The 24,523-nt window shown below is 37.8% G+C and overlaps 1 long non-coding RNA gene across 2 annotated transcripts in view; it reads left to right on the forward strand.

Moving 5' to 3' along the window:
* The window catches only part of LOC124992417 (uncharacterized), a 136,427-nt gene that overhangs the window by 485 nt on the left and 111,419 nt on the right, over positions 1 to 24,523 (forward strand). Inside the window, exons 1-2 of one of the 2 annotated variants that reach the window (XR_007110121.1) lie at positions 17,096 to 17,234; positions 21,734 to 23,049. This is a non-coding gene — a long non-coding RNA (uncharacterized LOC124992417). Of the gene's footprint in view, positions 1 to 17,095; positions 17,235 to 21,733; positions 23,050 to 24,523 lie in introns of those variants that run through there. The other variant, XR_007110120.1, reaches the window with a different exon arrangement.

Consider the following 24,523-nt stretch of genomic DNA (forward strand, 5'->3'; position numbering starts at 1 on the left):
ATAAAAATATATTGGAAAATGCAAAATGGCCATGATTGCCAAATAAAGAGTGAGGCCTTTTCTTTATAGGCTAATAGAAGCCAACGAGGAATTTTGAAAGAGTGACTAAAATATTTGTAGAGGAGGAAGTTGACAATTGTCAACATAGTGTGGAATAGAAGCAGCGGATGAGGACTAAGAAGTCCATTTTGAATGATGTTGTAATTATCTTCATATTCTTTGCTTTAATCTTCTATTCACTGAACACATATGGTGCCTCTGTTAGAGCAGACATTCTACAGCTTAAAGAGGAATAAAGTGGTGACTCCAGCTTTGAAGAGTTCATTCTAGGGGGGAGATGTGTGCAGTGGAAGAAAGGTAAGCGAATGCTCATGGAAGCATTTCCCAACCAAACTCAGCCTGGGGCCTGACTCACATCTGAGTTTGAACAGAGAATTCAAATTTTTTGCAGGGGACTTAGCAGAATGGTACAAAGTGTGTTTGTACCCTGTTCCTGCATCCTCTCAAAAGAACAGGAGATAAAAAGATCCACGATGAAGTGGGAAAGTTCCCCGGGCAATTATGGATTGATATTTATATGGCCCATCAGCTCCTAAGGCAGGAGTGTTTGCTCCCCAGGCTAACCCAGGATCAGGCCCAGGGCCCCAGGGAACACACTTACACCTCGCCTGGTGAACTCAGAGCTGGTGACTCAGAGGATGGGCTCTGAGGGCCTGAGAAATCAGACTTGAACCTGTAGCCAAGGCACAGTATTTCCTTATCTTTAATCTTAACAAAGCTTGTGTTTATTCTTCTCTCACAAAAGCCAAGACTTAGTAAGGTGCACTGCTTAAGGAATTGTTCCTCTTTGGACAGCTGTGTGTGCCCTATAAACACCCTCCCCAGTAGGGATGAGGAATGTGCACAGCTTTGTGGGCGGACCGAAAGCATTTCTGTGGCCTCATGATACACGCAGGGTTCCACCCTTGAGCACCACGGTTCAGCGAAGGCTAGGAGGGGTTTTCATTTTGGTCATTCATTCACCCAGAAAAGCTCAACACTATCTCATGAACCTAGTTTCTGGGAAGTCAAACAACCTGATTGCCCTTTACAACTTGGTAAATGATATACTCTAAGGGCTCATAAAAATTAATGCAGACACATGCTACAAAGCTGATACCATGAAATAATGAGCAGAGACCTCTTTTCTTTTGAGTCCAGAATGGGCCAAGCTGTGTATATGATACAACGTGGCAAGGAGGAAAGAGACCTACTCCTTTTCACTGTTGGAACCAGCCATTCTCAGCTCCCTGGAGAGGGCCCTCAATCTCCTACCACAGACATCAAAAAATAAAACAATAAAAAACCCAAACAAAACAACCACCTTAAAAAACAAAAAACAAACAAAAAGCAAAGCAAAGCAAAGCAAAACAAAACAAAACAACACAAACAAAAACAAAAAAACAAACAGAAAAACCACCTTCACAGAAAAACTGGTTTTTGGAGAATTTCTAGAGTGTTCGCCAATTTGGTCCTCCCTCCAGTTCTCTCCTTTCCAATTAGTGAAATGATTACAGAGGGTCACCAGTTTATGAAGTTTGAGTTATGATTTTTTTGACTATAAAATGTCACAAATGTAATATGCATTCAGTAGAAATTGTACTTCAGGTTTGGAATTTTGATCTTTTCTTGGGTCAGCCCTGCAATACAAAATTCTCCAGATCTTGAGCAGAGGCACCAAGCTGCAGCTTACAGTCAGCCATGGGATTGTGAGGGTAAACTACCAACCCTGTCCAGTACTGTGTTGCTAAGCCATAGTGTTTGGTAGGTTAGTGTATTAAATGCATTTTTGACTTGCAATATATTCTGTTTGTTATGAGTTTATCAGGCTGTTACCTCAGAACAAGTTGAGAAGCATCTGTAATTATTTTGAAAATAATAATAGCTACCACTTACTGGGGACCTAATCTGTGCCACTTTGTTTACACATTGTTTAAATCTTACTACTACCTATCAATAATGTTCAGTGGTCTTGTCCTCGGAGGATCAGAAAAAAAGAAGTCATACAGCTAGAAAATGAAAGTCATTATTTAAAACCAGGTCTTCTAGCGATCACAGTCCACACACATGAATTCTGCTTTATTGAAGGCAAAGTCTGGGTCATTTTTCCAGATTTACTGTGGACATAAAATGCAGGCTGTACTCATGCGTGTTTCAGGTAGGAGGGAAGGAAGGTCTAGCGTCCTCCTTTCAAAAGATTCTGTAGCTTTCTTCTTTGAGAGAGAGTCAGGGAAGGGCTCATGAAAGAATTTTGAGTCATCCTTTGTATATACTGTATTAAAATTTTAATAGCAAGAAGATAGGGAGCAACTTGATATTTTTAGAAATTGAAAATTTATTTGAAAAAACAAATAAGAATAATGAGGCATATTTTCATTACCATCAAAATCTTTGCTGATTAACCTCTGATATTTTTTTAAAAAGAAAAACTGCTTTACTGTTTTTAAAAATAAGTAAGTTATTTAGGAGATTAAAAATGAATAATAGGACTGGGGAGATAGCTCAGTTGGTAGAGTGCTTGCCTCACAAGAACAAAGACCTGGGTTCAATCCCCAGCACCGCAAAAAAAAATAAAAAATAAAAAATAAAAAATAAAAAAAATGAAGAATAAGAGTAAATCATTTAGAACACTATCACCCAGAAATTGCTAACAGTTAAGACTGGATGGACTTGTATCTTCCTATATATACACTCAAATATACATATCTTATAAACATGACATTGTGATATAAGTGCTATTTCTCAACAGAAACCATCAAACTTAATAGAAGAAAAATCAAATGAAACATAACTAGAGGAGTTGTTGAGTTTCAAAAATTGTTTTCTTCTCTTGAGGTGATGGATATGCTAATTATCCTGATTTGATCATTAAATATTGTATCACTTACTCCATAACTATGTTCAATTATGTTAAAAATTAGCATCTTTTCTCCATTAGGAATATTTCCTAAAATAGCCCTTTATATTTGTAACAGGTTGTGAAGAACATTTAAAAGTATTAAAAAAATAAATTTAATTCAATTTGTATTATTTACATTTTAACCAACATTTAAATTGAGTTCAGTTTATTTTTAATTGTAATCATTACATTATGAATTATAAACATACATATTTTAATATACTATAATTAAATAATTTTTAAAGGAAAATAGTGAAAATTCAACATTTCCTAAATGTAAGCATATTTCTTAAATATAAAATAAGAAAATCAAAACTGTCACTCTTCCCCTTCCCTTTGCTCATTATTTCTCTTTTGCTGTTGGTCATACTATTGTGACCATCAGTTTTCTGTCACTATAACAAATGCCAGAGAAAATCAACTTCATAAGAGACAAGATTTATTTTGGCTCCTAGTTTTGGATGTTCCAGTCCATGATCAGGTGGATCCATTGCTTTTAGGTCTCTGTATGGTAGGGTGGTAGCACATCATGTGGGAACACGTGGCATAGCAAAGTTGCCTTTGCTAGGAAGCAAAAGACGGAAAGAGAAAGGGGCTCAGGTCCTGCTGCTCCCTTCAAGGGCAAGTCCACAAGGACCTGAAGACCTCCCATTAGGCTCCATCTCTTAAAGGTTCCCACCATCTCCCAAGAGCACCAAGCTGGGGACCAAGCCTTCAACACACAAGCACTTGGGCACTTTGAAGATGCAAACTACAGCGATTATTATTTTCAAAGTATCCAGATTTATAATGTTTATATTCTGCAATTACAATTTCCCTTGTTTTGGTATAATTTCTTCAAGTGGAAGTTTTCCCCACTGATCTATATACTCTAACTCCTTTGATCTTTCCTTTGATTTATCTTTTCTTTACTTAGATTTCATTGCCAGATATTTTTTCCCAGAAAGGCACATTAGTGTCATTCCCCAGTTCTCTTATTTTTTAAAATACCTGTCATTGTCTTTATACAAGAAAGATGTCATGACTGAATGCTCCTGAGTCACAGTTTCTTTTCATTAAAATTTTTTGGATATTTTTATGGTCTTCAATCATTCTATGTTACTGTGGAGACATATGAGACCAATTTGATTTTTATAAAATCTTTGTAGGTGTGTTAATCAGTGTTCTCCAAAGAAATAGAGCCAGTAGGATCTGTGTGTATGTGTGTGTGTGTGTGTGTGTGTGTGTGTGTGCAGTGAGTTTGTGTGTGTGTATGATTTATCATAAGAAATTGACTCATTTGACTACAAAGGCTGAAAAGGTCTAAGATTTGCAGTCAGCAAGTTGGAGACCCAGGTGAGACAATGGGTTGTTCTAATTTGGTCTGAGTCTAAAGGCCTGAAAACCAAGAGAAGCTATGGTGTGAATTCTGTCCAAAGACCATCAGGCTTGAGACCCAAAGAGAATCAACAATACAGCTGACATCTGACAGCTGGAAAAGGCCAATGTTTCACTCAAGTAATCAGACAGGAGGAGTTCCCTCTCACTCAGCATTTTTGTTCTATTTATGTCTTCAATTGATTGGATGAGATTCACCCACATTGGGGAGGGCAGTCTTCTTTACTCCATCTGAATTTCAACATTAATCTCATTCAAAAACACTCACAGACACATCAAGAATAATGTTTGCCCAAATTTGGCCGCACCTTGTGGCCCTGAGAAGTTGACACATAGAATTAACCTTCGTGGTAAGTAATATGCTTTCCTGGCCATCCAAAGAATGTTTTCTTTGTTTTGATGTTCAAGGTAAGGTAGTATTTATATTGAGCCTCTGTATTGAATTCTTGGAACTGATTTGTATATCTAATTTTTCCCTTCATTTGGAGTGACAGTATGGAAATTTTTTTTGCTATTCTATCTTTTGCTGCAGCCTGTTTCATCTTTAGTTTCTTGAGCACAGATCTAGCCATGATCATTATTTGGGATTTTAATCTTTACCCCCCCACCACCATTAATTGGTGTTATTCTAATTGAATTCATATTGTGTCTTTTAAAAATTTGCATTCAAAGGTGTCTATTCTTCCTTGCCATCCTCTAGTTCATTATTAATTCTGTGGTGATATAGTTTCAAATCTTCCTTTCAGCCTCATTATGGGGTTTTATCATTTTCTCTTTGAGCTCATCCTTTGTTGAGTTTATATTCTCACTTATTCTATGGCATCAAATAACTGTTAATCATTTCCTTCTGGTGTTCAAGTTGATTTTTCTTCCTCTTCTCTTTCCTCCCTCCTTTTTCTGAAGTATGTCTTCAGAGATTCCATTACATTTATTTTCATTTTCTTCTCGTTTGCTCAGTTCTACTCAGACTTGACTGTAGCTGTAGAAGAGTTCTTGGCTAGATTACTACTGCATTCAATGTGATTTCCTCTCTGATCAAGGGTCTGAATCTCAGCATTTTTACTTCTTTTTATTTTCTGAGACTATTATGATTTGGGGGGCCCTGGATTTAGGGTTAATAGCCAAGTTAAACCAACTTGTTTTTCTTTAAATCTTTCTTTCTTTCCCCAACCATTAATTTTTGAAATGTGGTGTTAGGTTATATCCCTCTTCTTGTTTGACTGCCTTTGGTGACCGTGTGCCTAAGGATGTTCTTAAATCTGTATTTTGCTCAAATTTTATGCATTGAGGGAAGAGGAATTCTGTATTTCATTTCTTTTCATGTTTTTAGAAATCTTAACCCAGAAATTGAAATTGTATGAGAAGGAACTAAATAAAGAAATTGACTAGCATTTAAGTCAAAACAACTTTTTATTTTTATTTTTTAATTTAAGGAGGACCATCTCATTATGATACAAGTAGACTATATTTTATAAGGGAAGGAGAAATGGATGGAGCATAAGGTAACCTTCTATTGTATCCCTCCAACTCTAGCATATATAGCTGAGACAGGGGGAAACCATTTACATCTTTGACATTCATTTTCTTCAGCTGTAAAATGGAATAATAATATCCACCACGAGGACTTTGTAGAAACTGTTTTAAGGCTCAAATGAGATGACTAAATTAAAGAACCTTGTAATTAGCAAAGTGGCACTTAACATAAGGGGTTGTCATTTTATTATTATTGCCATTATGGTTATTGAATCTTTATTTACAGAGATCATCATAAAAATAGATGAGAGGTTCTTAGGAAGGCGGTTGAACAGGCAAGAAGGGTTAAGTATTTGATTAAGCTGGGGAGTATTTTCAAGTAGTCAAATTTCCCTTGTCCCTATTCTGATAGGGAAAGTGAATGTGCCTAGTTTAACACGTTGTTTTTTTTTTTTTTTTTTTTTTTTTTTGCTTATTATATATTGCATCTTTCATTTCCACTGAGAATGAATAGGTTTAGACATTTACACACCTGCGAACAGGTGATTAGATTTCTCTTATAGCTCCAGGTTGTGGTAAATACTGGTAAGATGCCCAGGCAACTCTTTAACATTACAGCATAGTTAATAGTATCAACCATACTTTAATATTTTTATAGTTCCTTTTGGATTTCAAGAGATTCGAACTGTTGTTTTTAGTTTTGATTAAGATTCTTTTTAAACATAGGCATGAAAAATATGTTCTCTACTGACTTGAAAGAGGAGGGATGTGAAAGCTTTGACCACGAGGCTGAGCAATGAAGCTTGTTTATAATAGTACTAAACCTGAAACATTCAAACAAAATGATTTGCTTATGAGTTTTATTTTGAAAACTAAAATTTTATTTATTCAACTTATAGCATTACTGAATTTTTATACTTCCTTTTCAAATATGCATATTTTAAAAAAGCAGTTGATACACAGAACTAAGTTTCATACCCTCACACATCCTGGAAGGTTAAATATTTGTTGACAGAATTAATTTTGCATTCCATTTCATTCATACTTTCAAAATATTCTTGGTCTAGGTAGAAGCAGTATTTGGTTAGAGAATTTTGAAAAACTTTTTATCTGATTGTCCCCCTTTTAAAAGACTGGATCTTGCTATGTTGGCCTCAAACTCCTGGGCTCACATGGTCCTCCTGCCTCAGTCTCCCAAGTAGTTGGCACTATAGGTACATGCTATTGCATTTGGCTTTAATGTTTATAATTTTTAAATTTTAGTTCAGAAAGTTAATAATTGTGCTTTGACATTCATTTAATTCTATCCTAATTAAAAAAAAAAAACCTTAAAAAAATTCTTGTTATATAACTTTGGAACTTAATTGCAGCTGCAAAAATGGAGCAGGAAGATGCCAAGCAGGGTACCAAGCAACTGTAAATACCAGCTTGAGATGAAATGTTAGTACAGAGCCCAATATTGTATTCACACATAGGAATGGCAACTCCAGTGCACACAGGTTTGGCTCTGCTGCCATCCTAAGTCACACCTGTGTTAATGAAATGGTCCTCCTAACTCAATGTTAAAAAAACACTAAAATTTTTACCACATTGACATTATTCCTACTGCTGTCGTTCAGGGAACCATCCACTCAAATTAATAGCCACGCTCTGCAGTATATATTGGCTGAATTTGTTTTTAGGACTTAGGTTATTTTGAAATAAATTCGTCTTATTATTTGGAAGTGTGTCTGTTATAGGTCTGGTTTCTTTACTACTTATCAACATAATCATTTCACATCTGAAGCAGAGATTGAAAATGGAGCATTAGATTTCAAAATACCATAAGAAAGGCCATTATCACAGAATTTATTATGCCATTTTTGCACCATTAGGACAAAAAAAAAAGAGAAAAGGGGGAAAGTGGCCTCTTCAGAAGAATCAGATATTCCTGCAGCCTTCAGTTGATTTGGCAGGATATGTAGGGTGGTGCCCCCCCACCATACTAGTAAGTTGTGTTTATTTCGGATTTAGCATATCTGAAGTTCATTCTCTGGGTTGTCTCCATGTATCACAAACACAAAAATGGTCAGTACACACTGGGGAAAACCAATAATAATGAATATAAGTGGAAATAGTAGCTCAAATACCCCATATTTCTTTTCATCTATGGGAAAAATTAGATTCATGGTTAGGTTTGTGCTTTTTTGACTTTTGCTTTTTTTCCTTCATTCTTTTATTCTGATTTAACAGTTGAAACTTTGCATGCACTTAACACAGTTTTCTATTCTCAATAGCATGGTGGAGTTAATTGTCAGCAAAGAAACTTAGGGTCTGGCCACTCATTTGTGTGTGCCACTCAGTCTTCTTGTCTTCAGTTCTCCATCTGAGGAAGGAGAAGTTCTGGGTGGGGGCAGGTCACGCAGAGTGGCTCCCAGAACCACTCTTGTCCCAGGAACCCCTCTGGGGGCTGGGCAAAAAGGGACCTAGGCTGTCCCACTCCCCCTTTAACAAAGCAGTTTTATGTTTGTTTATTACATTCAGCTTAACCACAAGAGTCTGCATGTGAAAGAAAATTTTCAAAAATTAACAAAACTTTGAAACCTACTGTTTTAATTATATATTGCACTATGACAAATCATCCCCAAATTTAGCGGCTTAAAACATAAAGCCTTACTGGGGTATAGTTATGGGGGTTGACTGGGCTCCTATGGGTGGTTCTTACGTGAGGTCTCTCCTAAAGCTGCATGGAGATCAGACGGTGACTGGGGCAGGAGTCATCTGAAGGCTGGACGGGATGATTGTCCAAGATCGTTTATCCACTCAAAAGTTTAACATGTTGGCAATTCAAGATATAGGAGTCATGGAGATCAGTTAGGACCCTTTTTTGAAAACAAAACAAAACAAAAAAACAAACCCCTGCCTTATAATTTACCTACAGTGAACTGCATATATTTAAAATTGCATATATTTAAAGTGTATATTTTGATAAGTTTTGTATATATATGTACTCACATAATAATCATCACCAAAATCAAGAAAGTGAAGCCAGCATCATCCCAGAAAGTTTCCTTATGCTCTTTTGTAATGCTTCCTTCCTCCCACCCCCAATATTCTGCACCCTTCCCCTCCCCCACCCCCCACCCAGCAACAACTGATCTGCCTCCCATCACTATAGATCAGATTGTATTTTCTGGAATTTATATAAGTAGAATCAAATAGTGAAAGTCCTGTTTATTTTGCTTGTTTGTTTGTTTTGGATCTGGCTTGTATCACTCAATGTAATGATTTAATATTCACCCATGTTGTTGCATGTGTCAACTGTTCATTTCCTTTTATTGCTGAGTAGTATTCCATTGCATGCGTATGCCACAATTTGTTTTTCCATTCACCTGTTGAGGGACATTTAAGGTGCGGTAGCCAGATTTGGGGCTATTACAAATAAAGCTATTATAAACATTCATATGCATGGACTTTATATGGACATATGCTTTCATTTTCTTGGGGAAAAAACCTAGAAGCAGAATGACTGGTGCCTGTACATTGAATGTTTTACAAATATGTCACGTTATTTTCCAAGGTACAATTTTACGTTCCAACCAGCAGTGCACGAGCATTCCAGTTGCTCCATACCCTTGCCAACAGTTGGATTCATGTTTTTTCCATTTTAGCCAGCCTTGTGGTGTGAAGTGGTATGACATCATGGTTTTAATCTGCCTTTCCCTAATGACTAATGACTGTCATTCTTTGGTCAAATATGTGTGCCAATCTTTTGAGCACTTTTTAACTCATTGTTTTCTTATTATTGAATTTTCCAAGTTCTGACATGAACATGAAATATTTCTCCCTTTTCCAAGTGTGCTTTAATTTTTCTCAGCAGTGCTTTATAGTTTTGACATACAGGTCTTGTGCATCTTTTTCTTTTCTTTCCTGCCTTGAACAAAGAAGTGCTTAACCACTAGGCCACATCCCCAGCCCTTTCTATATTTTTAATTTGAGACAGGGTCTCACTAAGTTGCTTGGGGCCTCGCTAAAGTTGCTAAGGCTGGCCTCAAACTTGTGATCCTGCTGCGTCAGTCTCCTGAGTGACTGGGATTACAGTCATGCACCACCGTGCCCGGCAGTCTTATACATCTTTGGTTAAGTTTATTTTTATGTTGTTAATTATATTGTTCTTCAATGTCATTTCAACTTTTAATTTTTGTTGCTAGCATGTGGCTATGCAATTGAATTTTATGTATTGATTTTGTGTCCTATAATCTTGCTAAACTCATAATTTCTTACAGCTTTTGTACAGCTTCCATTGTATTTTCTGCATAGATGATCAGCAAAGATAGTTTTACTTATACCTTTTCTTTTGTTTTTCACCTGTCATTGGTAATTTTATACATGTGTGCAGTGATCAGTACTCAACTGAGCATCAAGTTTATCTCTGAAGATTTCTGGAGACCCAACTCTTTTCCTTTTGGTAATCTTCCCTAGTTTCTTTGACTTTCTCGCACTCACAATTCTGTCTTCTTACCTCAGCAGACTGCCAATGTCCCCTCAGTTTTTCCCTCTCCATGCCAAGCCTGAAGACTTTTTCTAGACACTAACCTGGGGCAACCTCAGGGTTCACCTTGATTCCCATCTCTTAGGGATTACTGTCCTTTGTTGCTTGATGTCCAAGACTTTGAGAACCATTGTTTCAGATATCTGTTCAGTTTTATAGTTGTTTCAGGAGGAAGAATAAATTTAGTTAACTATTATTTCATTTTGACCAGAAACAGAAGTCTGTTCAGAGTATTTTAAAATATTATTCTTGAGAGGAAAAGGTGACCTGAATAGGACAAAGCCATTGGTAATATATGGAGTATATAAATTTGAGGGATGTTTCACAGGCTCTGTGGGACTTGGTGCCTAATTAAGCATGGACCAGGAGAGAATGTTTCCAACTCTCATGACCACATGACTCTGTGAAAGGCAATGCCATTTGCTGAGTTTAGGAGTCCTCAGGGAAGAGGAGGGTTGGCTAAATGAGTTCCAGGTTTGTAACACGACCTGTAGGTCAACCAGATGGAGAGGACCAGGAGGCAAGTAGAAATATGAATCTGGAGTACAAGACAGAGAGGGCAGCTGAAACTATAAATTCTAGAAAAATTCTCCTAGAAGGGATAGTGCCCTATTGGAAAGAACCATTTACCTCAAGTTTTGTGAATAAATTGAATATAAATAACTTCAAAATGGAACCAATCATTCTACTCTAGAAGAAATTATTGATGTTACTGAAATTTTTTTCTTTTTTTTCTTTTTATTTAGGTTTTAATTTTTTACAGACTGCATTTTGATTCATTGTACACAAATGGGGTACACAATTTCGTTTCTATAGTTGTACACAATGCAGATTCGTATCATTTGCGTAATCATACATGTACATAGGGCAATGATGTCTGTCTCATTCCACCATTTTTCATACCCCCCTCCCTCTCATTTTCTTCTACATATTCTAAAGTTTGTTATTGAAAATTTTTGATGTTGAGTTTCTTCATTTTGAGGTATATATGTGTGCGTGTTCATTTTATTTTACTCTAACAAAGTTTAAAGTGACAAGAAACAAAAATACAAAACTGTAAACTCTAACGATTAATGCTGTATAATGTATTAAATGGACTGGCATCTCTGACTCTGCCTTAGAATTTATTACAATAAATAAAAGTAGGCTAAATATTCTACTTTTCTCCCAGTATCTAAAATTGCCCGTTTGCACACCATCTAACATATATCAAACATTTGATTAAAATACTAAAAAAAAAAACAAAAAAAAAAAAACCCCAAACTGGCATTTTGTTAAATTCTTTCATATCCCATGTAGCTCTTGAAGTCACTGGAATCAAATGAATAAATTATACTATTATTAATATGTCTTTCGGTATTAATCAGAACTTGGTTCAAGTTGAAACTTTCAGTATTATAAATTTTTGCTTTCAGTATTATGTATTTCTCTAGTCAGTGGTTTGGAACATGTGTCAAAAAATGAGAAAACATAGGATAAAACATATTCATCTAAAATAGTGGTTCAACAAGTTATGCAGAGACTAGATATATTTAATTTAGATTATATGAGAACATGGATCAGTATATTTTTATTATTGGAAGAGAAATGCAGAGCTTAGTATCATAACAGCTGCTAAGCCATACCAGAAAGGATCATCTCACATCAAGTCTATCTTGGTTATGTGGAAAATGAACATTTTTAAGACTGTTTTGTATTTTCAGGGATGTAAAAATTGAATACAGGAGAAAGGTTGGTAGTCAGTGCTAAAAACCATCCCAGCATTTAATTTAACTTGCAGTCCAACTGACCTCGGTCAGATCAAGTTCCCCTCAAAATCACAATACTCTCTGTGCTAATTGGGGGGTTTCAGTTATTGAATGAGGACAGAAGCTTGTAATTGCTCCTTTAGTTCAATAATCTCTCTGGAGTTTATTTTTAAAGGTTAATTGTAAAACTTTAACTTTTCTTATGGAATGCCCTTTTGCAAATAAGTTTATATCTACCATGCAAATTTAATAATTAGAGTGAAAGTAAACCAACTTCACTCAGAGAGAAATTCCATGTGATTTACAAATAAAACCACAGTGTCAGGCTCAATAATGGGATTTTGGAAAACATGGAATTTAGATGGATGTTTGGAAGGATATTTATATTAGTTTATTTCTTGTTTTGTCTTTTCAGTAGTTCAAAATTATCAGTATATGAGACATAAAATAATTAGATTTTTAGCAACAAAGTTCACAGTAAAACTTAATTCTGTCTCCTAATAATTCATTTATTATTTGATTAAGAAAATTATGATTTTATGTCTCATACATTTGTAGCAAACTACTATCTCATGAAGTACTACTTTTTTTTTAATAACTGATATTGCCCTTTTCACTGAAATTAACAATTTAATTCACTTTCACTTTGGATAAAATCATTCTAAAATGCACACATAGTTTCTTGTCCTTTATAACATCATTACAAAAATGAAAAAGAATGCCAGAACCCTGTGCCACATAAAAACAGGTTCTATTTCTGTATTTTCTCAAACTTTGTGCCATATGCATACAGTTGTAAAATAGGAATTGTTTTATAATATATTTGATGTAATTTAATTATCTCAGAGTGGTTCCAGGTGTTAAATATGAATACTGTTTTTCAACAGGGCCTCTGGTTTTTATTATGATTACATTATTACATCCAGAATATGACAAACACTATGAATTTTGATTCTAAAAGGGCATTTGACAGGTCTCTTGAGATGGTCTTTTGGACAAAATGCAGAAATTCTGATAAAATGAGAGTTTATTCAGGTGTATTTATGACTAAAGAAATAAACCACAAGAGTCTGAAATTTAAAAATTAAAATAATATTGGGTACTTTCCCTTGATGAAAAACATAATGTATGTTCTCTGTAGACATTTTGGAAAATACAGTTAAGTACAAAGAAGAAAATAAAAATCATGAACATACCCAAACCCAAATCCACCTCTGAGCACTGTGACCATTTTGATAGATGTATTACTATAATATGAAATCATGCCGTACTCTTTTGGGTGAAAATCTATTTCATTTTGTATATCACAAACATGTTTCTACATTACTGGTTAGTTTTCTAAACATCATTTTAAACAAATGCATGGTATTTATTGCATATGGCTGTAATCCTAGCAACTGGGGAGGCTGAGGCAGGAGGATCACAAGTTCAATGCCAGCCTCAGCAATTTAGTGAGGACCTAAGCAAGTGAGACCCTGTCTTAAAATAAATAGAAAGGCTGGGGATGTGGCTGAGTGGTAGCATGTCCCTGGGTTCAATTGCTGGTACAAAAAAAAAAAAAAAAAAAAAAAAAAAAAAGTCACCCTAAATATGTTTAACAACTTCTCTTATTGTTTCCAGTTTTTTTGGTCACTAAATTCAGGCTACATATTGCATTATTCAAAGGCCTTTTCAACATCTATTACATTGATCAAATGTTTTTCTCCTTTAACCTTTGGTGGTGATAAAATATATATGACATTAAATCATTTTTGCATTTCTGGAAACTCCCTCATTTGGTCATGGTGTTGATTTTTATTTTGTCTAGTTGTGAAATTTTTCCAATGTGTTCCAAAGTCTAGCGAAAAATATAACTTGCATAACTACACCCAAATTCAGTAATTATCACCACTCTTGTTTCATGTATTCTTTTCCTCTTCCTTTTGGTGGAATGTTTTAAAGCAAATTCTAGGCCATCCATCATTTTACCCCCACAAGTAGGACTTTTAAAACATAAGCACAATGTCATTTTCATATTCAATAAAAGTACAATTAATAATAATTTCTTAGGGTCATCTAGTAACCTAGTTCAATATTCTCCAATCAACTTGAATATTGTTTTGTCTCTTTTTTTTTTTTCTTTTAATTTTTTAGTTGTCAATGGACCTTTATTTTATCTATTTCTATGTGGTGCTGAGGATCGAACCAAGTGCCTCACATGTGCTAGGCAAGTGCTCCACCACTGAGCTACAACCCCAGCCCCTTTGTTTTGTTTCTTGAGTTGTTTATTTGAAGAAATCTCTAAATCTGCAACCACTTTATTATTATTATTATTATTATTATTATTACTATCTTATTTTGTTTGTGTGTGGTACTGGGGGTTGGGGTTCTACCTAGGGCACTCTGCCACTGAGCTACATCACCAGCCTTTTCTGTTTTTTTTTTTTTTTTTTTTTTTTTTGTTGTTGTTTTGACACAGGATCTCACTAAGTTGTCATGACTGACCTCCAATTTATGATCCTCCTGCTTCAACCTCTGGAGTAGCTATGATTACAGGCATGCACCACCATGCCTAATACATTCTACCTTTTATTATTATTTTTATTATTATTATTATTATTATTTTTATTATTATCCATTGTTGAAGAAACCAGGTCATTTGTTACATCTTCTACACTTAATCACTGAGCCACATCTCCAGCCCTTTTAAATTTTTTTTCATTTTGAAATGGTCTCACTGAGTTGCTTAGGGCCTTGCTAAATTACTGAGGCTGGCCTTGAACTTGTGATCCTCCTGCCTTAGCCTCTCAAGTAGCTGGGATTATAGGCAAGCACTACCAGGTCCAACCTCTGTGCATTACTTTGACAAGTACTAGCAAGGGAGTGAAAGAGGTGGGATTCTGAAGAAGATGGTGCTTTGCCTCTAGGCAACCTGGCTACATTTCAGAAGGCTCTCGTCACCTGTTTGAGATAGGTGCAGAATTTCAGTCCCTCAGGGAGAAATTGGCTAGTACTGATCAAAATTAGAGTAGCTGTCCATCCTGAGAAAATGGTGCGTAATTTGGAGTGATTTCTAGTATGCGGACAGCACTTCAGGCTCCTGCTCGCCACTGGGGTCTGGGTTTCCAGATCTGTTGAGTATCATGAGATTCTGAGGGGAGCAAAACAGGAGACCAATCTCCAGCCTGATGACCCTTACCAAATCTGGAAAAATAAAGAAAAGTTTCTTTCTTTCTAGATACCAAGTGGTTAATTATGTTGACTTGGTGGTTGTGTAAGAAATTCAACAGTTTGACATTTTTTTCTCACTGTTTGCTGCCTGGAGTTTTGTTTTTTAGTTTCCTGGTAGGTAATTTGAGAAATAGTTCTCATTGCCAGAAGGCTGTCTCCTTGACAGGAAAAACATTCAATTTTGTATGAACGTGAGTATGTATGTGTGGGCGCATGCGCACGTGCACGTGAGCACAATCCTGCTCTTGGGATGATTTCAGCAGCTGTCATCTTAAAGCTGTGAGGTGGCTTTCGGAGCTATGGTCTTCGGGGCTACGGGACACAGTGTCAAAGGGAAGTCCTTCCCACTACCTTCCCTTTTTTCATAAATTCTTTATCAGTCCTTACCTTATTGCCAAACTGCTGATGGTTTGGGTAATGTGTTTTATAGAATGTTCTGAAACAACCTCTGCTAATAACTTTATCCTGGCTATCCAGGGTGGATTCGTTACTGAGGGTAGCTTAAGACTAAGTTCCCTGGTGTGTCTTCCTTTGTTTAGTTATTATTCAATATGTGCTTACTGAATCCTCTTGTGCTGGGCACTGGCTGATGCTGGGCATGTACCAAAGTAGATTAGGACACGTTTCCTGCCTTCCAGCAGAGATAGAGTCTAAGCAAATTATTACAGCAAACGTGAATGCGGAAGCTCAGAGTAAGGGGAAGATCACTCTCCTTGGAGGCAGTGATATTTTTTTCTGGGTGCTAATGGTTCTCCAGATCCTCTCAAATCTTCCATCTCCACCCTTGTTCTCACTGGAGCCATCTATCTGTAGTTTGGGTCGAGAAGAAGAGGACCTTGGCAAATAACTCTAGAAAGACTGGTTCCCTACGAAACAAGAGAACACCTTCTTAATGTTCCTGTGCTGTTTTCACATGCAAAATCTGTTTCCCTCTTCTACCTCCTCTGCAGAGCAATGGATAAAACAACTGTTCTTAGTTTTTAAAAATTTGTTTTAGATTTTGATAGACCTTTATTTTATTCATTTATTTATATGTGGTGCAAAGAATCGAACCCAGTGCCTCGCATATGCTAGGTAAGTGCTCTACCACTGAGCCACAACCCCAGCCCAAACGACTGCATAATCTGTCTTGGTCGTCGTCTTTTGTACTTCGAAATGTTCTAAATGACTGGTGTTTCTCCCTCTCCACTCTTCTTTCTGTAGCCTAATAATTACTGAAGCTGGTGTGATTGGTAACATGACTCAAGTTAGAGGAGACCTCCTTTAAAGTCACGAGCCTCTTTTAAAATACTATGCCATGGAAATGTGCTAAGGGGATGCTCGTCACAGCCACCTGATCATGTTATCTTATGTGTGTACAATGCTGGTCGGCAGAAGCAGGGATGATATTCAGCCCACATCCCTGGTCCCATGGTGCAATGGAAATGTCTTTCTCTCTGTGGGATGAATCATGTAAGTGAAAGTGAAGACATTTCTAGAATGTCGGTTCTTACTTGTTTATCCACAGCAAGAATTCTAATACCTGTGGTGGGGGGAATCCCCCATTTTGTTCTAGATAAATTCTCTCATCTCAGATGACAAAGTACCCTCCAGTGGGAAACTACTTTATGTCCTTGTGTACAGACACTAGTTGGGAGTGCGGAGATACAGAAATAAAATAGTAAGCAAAGGATAGATACAGGCTATTGTTCTGCCAAATATCACTTTGAAACTACTTAAATGGTACAGAGCTTGTAGGAAGCCTGCGAATGTTGTCATATGCTCAGGGAAGATTGTTTTTCTGAGAAGCAAGTGCTTTAAAGTTTCTTCCAGGTAGCACGGGCACACCTGTTGGTCATGCTGTCATCGTTATAATTGGTGGGACTTGGAAGTTCATGTCAGTCTTCAGATGACCCACATGACCTCTCTACCCAATGACAGGAAGTGGATCACTCCGGTTTGTGGCATATGAACTGAGGTGTGGAAAACATTCCGTAATTTGTTACTTGCTGAGACTGCAATTTTTGAAGTCATTGTTTTGATTTCCCCACATTCACATCTAAATAAGTCTTTGTACCTCTGTTGTTGGCACTCTTTAAGGGACTATATATCCTGTTCCTGTGTTTGGGGGAAGAATAGTAGAGGCTGGGCAAAATGCCACTTAGATTGGCAGAGAATTATGTGACCTCAATGATCATGGAGGGCTCACAGTATCCAACAACAGAAAGAGGTTAAATTTTGGAGGTTAAAACTCCAAAGAACAAAAGATACATATAAATATGAAATATTTTTATTTCAGCTATGTGTGTTTTCAAATCTTTATTATCAACTTCAAAAATATATGCCGGTATCTGCTGTGATCCAGGGAGGAAAGGAGAGACCATATTAGGCATTTTAAACAGAAGGGGTTAATATAAGGAATTAGTATCCTGGAAAAGAAGAAAAGGATAGGGCGCTAACCCAGAGATAATTAAAATCCAAAGTAGCTGTCACCCAGCGGGGCTGGCAGAACAAGAGAAATAGATGCACCAGAACCTGGGGGCTCAGAGAAGGAGTCACTGACTCAGAGATGGCTTTGGGGGAGGGATCACTGTGGGTGGTTACTGAGACCTCTAAGGAGGGTGCATGTGCTGAGTACAGACACTGAGGGCACTCGCTCTGCTCTGCTGGATCAAATGTTGAGGAAGCACCTGGCAGCCATGCTGGGGTGCTGGGGCTCTGACAGGGCACTGCACGGCTGCTGTCCAGACCCCTGACGGGGTTTAGCCTGGCTGTCCTCAGGGTGCCAAAAGGTGATAGAGTCTTTGCTCTCTCTATGCTGCAGAGATTCTGACACCAGCCAAGGCAGGAGAAAGATTTCTTCTTTTCTTCTTCTCCCTTCCAATCTCCCCTTGATGCCTCTCCCTGACAGAATCTACTTGGAATAAGCTGGTAAAAAGAGTTTTTAAATTGTGGTTTTCATATTCTTGGTCCCAGCATCACAGAGAAGGTGAGACCAGGACACAGAGACAGTAGGTGACTAACTGACTAGATGCTTCCCTGTGACGGCCAAGCATCACCCCCCTCCCGGACCCTCACTCTCTTCAATACATTTTTGAACTTCTCTTCTACAACAATATTTCTCTAGCAAGTTGTAACTTCCCTTTATGAAAACGGGCTTTCACATTTTATCCCTAAAATGGAAACACAAATCTCTTGACATTCTTCATATCCATATCTGAATGACACTACTTATTATTACTGTTTATTCACTGAAGTGTACATAGTGTATAGTTAATTGCTAAACAACATTGGTTATGCAAACTAATGTAATTGGGGAGAATAAAATGCAGACTAATAGATAAGAAACTATTGCCTGAGTGTAGTGGTGCATCCCTGTAATCCCAGCAATGTGCGAGGCTGAGGCAGGAGGATTGTAAGTGTGAGGCCAGTCACAGCAACTTAGCAAGGCCCTAAGCAACTTGGTGAGACCCTGTCTCAAAATAAAATATAAAAAAGGACTGAGGATGTGACTCATTGTTAAGTGTGCCTGGGTTCAATCCCTGATATCGTAAAAAAAAAAAAAAAAAAAAAAAAAAAAAAAAAAAACTATTATTCATATCTTCTACTTTATTTCTGAGACTGGTTGGAAAATCACTGTTGATATTTATAAACTCCTTTCCTCTTCTACATTCCCCTTGCCTCTGTCAGCTGGTCAGTGTTCTTTGTCTGTTGAGATGGTTCAAAGCTTTATTCTTGAAGGATCTGGGTGCTTTTTCAGTCGTGTCTTTATTAGACAGAATAAATTACTATGAGATGCCTTGGAGAGACTCTTCAGCTCAGATCTTCTCTACCCTGCAGCACTGTGCAGCAAGGGATGCAGGTAAACAGAATGAATCACAGCAACCGGCAGCCGCCCCTCCTTTATCACATTTAGTGACATGAGGAACTCAGATTGCCGGATGGTAATTTCAACTTCCAATTCAATGGAACACTTATTGTTTCCCTGGTAGAATCATTCTTCCTTTGAGAACTAAGCTCTCTAGCAGGTGGAGTAGAAAGCTGTGAGAACAGGAAGCAAAAATTCTATGCGTGGGCTATTAGGATTCACTATGGAGGAACTCTTGCCATTTTTTTTCCAGACCCATAGATTCTGCCTGGAGGTGTGTTGGGGTGGGGGTGGGGGGCATCATATATTGGCCACTGGCTGGTCCCACACTGTCCTATAGAATGTTCTGTCAACTAGAACCACAGCTGAATCTTTCGGCAGCAATTCCACCTTTGTCTCAGGCCAGTTCTAGGTGTTCGTGGGAAGCCAGTGAGAGTTCAATGAATGAGCCTGTTGCTATATATATTTGCTGTGAAGTGAGTCCCTTAATTTGAAGCAACATTGTGAAGGTGACTAAGGCAATCCAAAAGTCCACAGAGTGTGTGTTGGCAGAAAAGTATTGCAGGTGGAGAAGATAAATTAATATCCAAAATGAAGTATCAATTCCAGTAAAGAAACTGCAGCTCTTCTGTGATGGCAGGGTTTGGAATAGCTGGAGGTTGGCTTGTCTCCTTTCTCACCACCGGTGACATAATGGGAGCCTAGCATTTGCCCCTGCTGTTGTTAGCTTCAGTTCTTAGCAGTAAGCAGATCATGGCTACAAGTCTATGTGGTTGAGCCCATTTGTAGCCTTTGTCCCTGCTGTCATGATCTTTTGTACATGAACCTATTCAGCAGGTACTTGGGTATCTGAAGAAAGAAGCTGACAGACATCCATTGATTAGACTTGTCTTTTCTACCCAATTATTGAGAACTTTATCTGCAGCAGATGTCTGTGAGCATTCAAATGACACTGAAATATCTTATGCTCTGTGAAAAGTTAAGAAGTTCATTTACATATGGCTTTGAAACAATGTGATCTTCTAATCCTGTCTTTCCAAATCCCTGATTGTCCAGCCAAACCATTAGTCACTACCCATGAAGCAGCGTAGCTCCATTCATATCCTGAGCCATCTCAGTCCGGCCAAAGTAGGCAACTTTTTTGCTGGTTTTTTTTTTTTTTTTTTTTTTTTTTGCTTCAAGTTTTCCCCAGTGAGAAGAACCTTCTTCCTCACTGGTTCTTATTTGTTTATTTTAGCATACTTCTGAGGATGGTTATAATGTTCTATTTCTAGTTTGCCCTGCTATTGAGGAAAGCCATCTGTAAGCCAGATCCTTCCTCAGTCACTGGTTCACAGGGAGAGTTCCATAAAAACCCAGCATGGGATGAAGAGAAGATGGCAGTACAGAAGAAGACTGTCCCAAAGGTGCCTAAGCCATCAGCACTTGACTTTATCATTCCTTCAGGATCTTCTTGAGCCTGATTGTGTATACCATTTCCCCTTGGTGATGAAGTGTTGCTATGCATGTGTCATCGTGTGGCCTAATGCATCAGATAGCAGCCAGTCAATTACCAGTAGCTCAGGTCACATGGCTAGTGTTGTTTCTATAAGGTCCAATAACAATACTGAAGTTTTTCAAAAGGAGAAGTGCTATCTCAACAAGAGGGCAGGACTTTACTTCAAACCCTACAGATAGGCACTTGGTCATTCTTTTGGGAGTGCCATGGGCTCTTCCAGCATCCCTTTTTACTATATGTTATAGTTTGGATATGAGGAGTCCTCCAAAAGCTCCTGTTAACGCAGAGATAATGAGGTGAATGATTAGATCACCTGAGTTCTAAACTAATCAGTCCATCAGTTTGAATGGACTGACTAGCTAGTAACTGTAGGCAAAAGTGGGCTGTGGCTACAAGGGGTGGGTCACTGAGGATGAACTCTGGAAGGGTGCTTCTTCCCTGTGGGCCCCTTCCTCCTTCCCTCTCTGCTTCCTGGCTGCCATAAGGGGAACAGCTTCCCTTCACTACACCCTCACCTTGGGCCCAGGGCAATGAAGTTAGCTGATCAGGGACTGAACCTCTGAAGCTATGATCCCAAAATACTATTTTCCTTCTCTAAGTTTTTCTTGTCTGATATTTTGGTCACAGTGATGAAAAGCTGACTAACACAGGGACAGGCATGGAAGAGACAAAAAATACATCAACATGTGATTGCTGAATCTTCATTTAAAAAGCACCACATTATATAATTTTCATGCCCTTCTTTGCTCATTATAAAACACTGTTACATCTTTTAAGGATTGTGTAAGAGAGTATATGAATTAATAAATGGAAAACAGATTTTGTCAAAGGTACAAGGTTATTGCTGTTTACTTTAGTCCTCAAAATAGAAATGTAAAAGAGTTGGGCTAAAACTTATTTCCATTGTGTAGATAAGGAAAGTGAGACTTTCTGTATTTAGGAACTTGCCTAAATTCTCACGGTTGATCAGTAATAAAGTTTCAAATAAAACCCAGGTATCCTGACTGCCACATGGATGGTATTGTTAAGATGTGTGCATATGAGTGTGGAATTGAAATTTTAATTTGTGTTTTCTTGTCATATTTTTCTCTCTTCCTCCCTCCTTCCCAAGTCCTATCCCAAAGGGAATACTTTGGAAGGAGAACAGAAACAGAGAGAAAAGGAGACTCCCTGAAACTGAGAAAGATGGTGATCTTGGGGTTTTTCATCAAGTAGTAGAGCCCCAGGCCCAGCTCCTGTAAACACCTCAGGGAAGAACTTGGAGAGGAAGGACTTCGTGGCGTACCTAGAGAGGCTGGATATTAGACCCTGGAGCTTTCGGCCCTGGCAAAGACTTCTGTGCCAAGCTTGGCAGGAGTCTGTGGAGCTGTCTGACCTTAAGTGATCATGAGAGCCTGGGTGATGAGCACAAGGTGCTGATGGGTATGGACTGAAGACAAGAGGACTCAGGTCCAAGTGACGTGCTCTGGGTAAGTTCCCAGGGGCTTTTGCACAATGCTATGAGGTGAGGCCCAGCATGATGAGGACTTATACTCAGATATATTTTGATTTTGGAACAAAATATTGTGACATTTTTCATAAACCCATGTTTGTAAAAAATCCTACCTGCTACTTGAATATTTGATTGGGGGCACAGAAGGGACTAGCAGGGCAGCAGGGTGAATCGAAGTATGAGTCTGGGTACTAGAAAATTTGAGAACTTGCTTCTTATCACCCAGGACTTAAGGGGAAAAGAGTGGTGTTTTGTGCGCCCAAAGATCTCTATCGACTCAGCATATTTTCATGTAATACTGGCCTGTGCCAGTGGCTGGTTCACTCAGCTGTTTGGAAGAGAGTGCTAACAAGGCCAAGGTCAGGTTCTCATTTCCATGCATGCTGCCTGAGAGAGGCAGGCCTTCAGCTTCTGTTGCCACAGATTAAATCCCTAACCAGACCAACTGCTTCACAAATGCAAGTGCTGGGTTGGGAGGCCAGGTGAGAGGGTGTGAATGAGTCAGCCCAAAGCCTCCGCCTCTCCAGGGGCAAACACTCAGACTTTGGGTTGATATCCCTGTGAGCTGTGTGAGGGTTTAAAGGAACTGCCAAGTGGACACGCTCACCAAACAGAAATATATCAATGCAATGATTTCTGAAGGGAGTCTGATAGAGGGCAAAGGGCCTGTACTTAGTTGGCCTAACACTGTATCTGTACCCAACATTTTACCCATAATTTACTCGTGTTATGGTATCATTTACAAAATGACTAATACAGGTTGTTGTTTGTTCATTCTTGTGGTGCTGAGATGAAACCCAGGACCTTGTGCATGTGAGGTCAGCGCTCTACCACTGAACTACACCTGTAGCACCCAAAATGAATTCAGAGTTTAAGAAGCATATCTGCAAAGTGAAGATGAGGCCTCTAAGATTACATTTTAAATGAAAATTCTGGTAAAGCAATGACAATTAAGACGTACACAATGTTTCTAAGATTTTAAAAAATTGTGGTGCAAATTATGTACAATGCATGAGTCTTTGAGGTTCAATTCAAGGAATTTTGACAATTGTATACAACCATATAACCACCATTCAAAATAAGATATAGAATATTTCTATCATTCTGGAAAGTTCTCTCTTGCTGTTTCCCAGTAATTCTCTCTCTGTCTCCCCAGACGACCAGTGTTCTATCTCACAAATGAGTTTTGCCTTTTCTTGAACTTTACATAGATGGAATTAGATAATATGTATTCTTTTGTGTCTGGCTTTTTTCACTCAACATAAATTTTGAGTTTCAAGAATGTTGTTGTCACTTTGTAAGTAGTTAATTTCTTTTTATTTTACTATGAAGATATGTTTCTCCATCATCCTGCTAATGAATATTTGTGTTGTTTCTTATTTTACAATATTATGACCAACATTTTCCTAAAAGTATTGAAATTCATGCTTAAATCTTTTTCATAAGATTATTGAAAGCAGAGAAAATTCTTTATAGTAACTCCTGATAATGGTTTCCTGATTACTTCACTTTGTTTTGATTTTCTTTAATTGTTAAGATTCAGGAGTTGAGAAAGTTAAGCTTCTTTCCCAAGTGACCATAAGTTATAAGTACAGTATTGGGAAATACAAAACAAAAAAACCATTTCCCCATGCCTCATGATCATGCATCAAGTTCAGCTTCCTGAACCATGGCCACTGGGTGTGTTTTTGAATTCTACTTTCTAAAGTCTCTTCTCTGGGTCAATGAGTTCATTTAATATTAATTTGTTTACTCAACAAAAATCATCCAGTTTGTCTTTCATGTTTTTGGGCTTCTGTTGGGCTCTGTATCAACAGTGGCATGGGTCACATGTGTATCAGAACTCCAGACAGTGTCTAGCACAATGCCCAGTATATACAGAACACTACAGGAATGAATGGTGTTGCTTCAGTTTAGTGTGGAGATTGAACTGACTCCAAATAAACTGCCCTGGTAGAAGTTTGGAGAAAGCTTTGTGGAATGTGAGGCCTGTAATTATCTCTTCTTGTTTTTCCTAGAACTCACATGGTCAAGTAGTCCTAATGGCACTTTGCCTGTTGGACTGTAAATTGTCTGATTATGGTTTACTCCCCCATTTCAGGGACAGAACTGAGACTCTTTCCTATTAATCTTTGTATCATTAGTAGCCTGCCCATTACATGTACTCAGATGGGAGAGACTCACTCTATGTTTACCAAGGAAAATTGCATTAGAGAAAGGACATTTTGGATGGGTCTTGGAGAGGACATCTGAGTGATAGTATTCCAAATAACAAGGAACATTTTGATCTGTGGCAGTTTTGGGGATACTGATTCTTTTTTGTCCTGAAAGTTCTTTCCATTTGACATTCCTAAAACACCATCATGAGTTTGAATCATTTTCAGCAATTTGGCTTTTAATTAACTTTTT

This window comes from Sciurus carolinensis, chromosome 9 (assembly GCF_902686445.1).
Source record: "Sciurus carolinensis chromosome 9, mSciCar1.2, whole genome shotgun sequence".
NCBI classification, from domain to species: domain Eukaryota; kingdom Metazoa; phylum Chordata; class Mammalia; order Rodentia; family Sciuridae; genus Sciurus; species Sciurus carolinensis.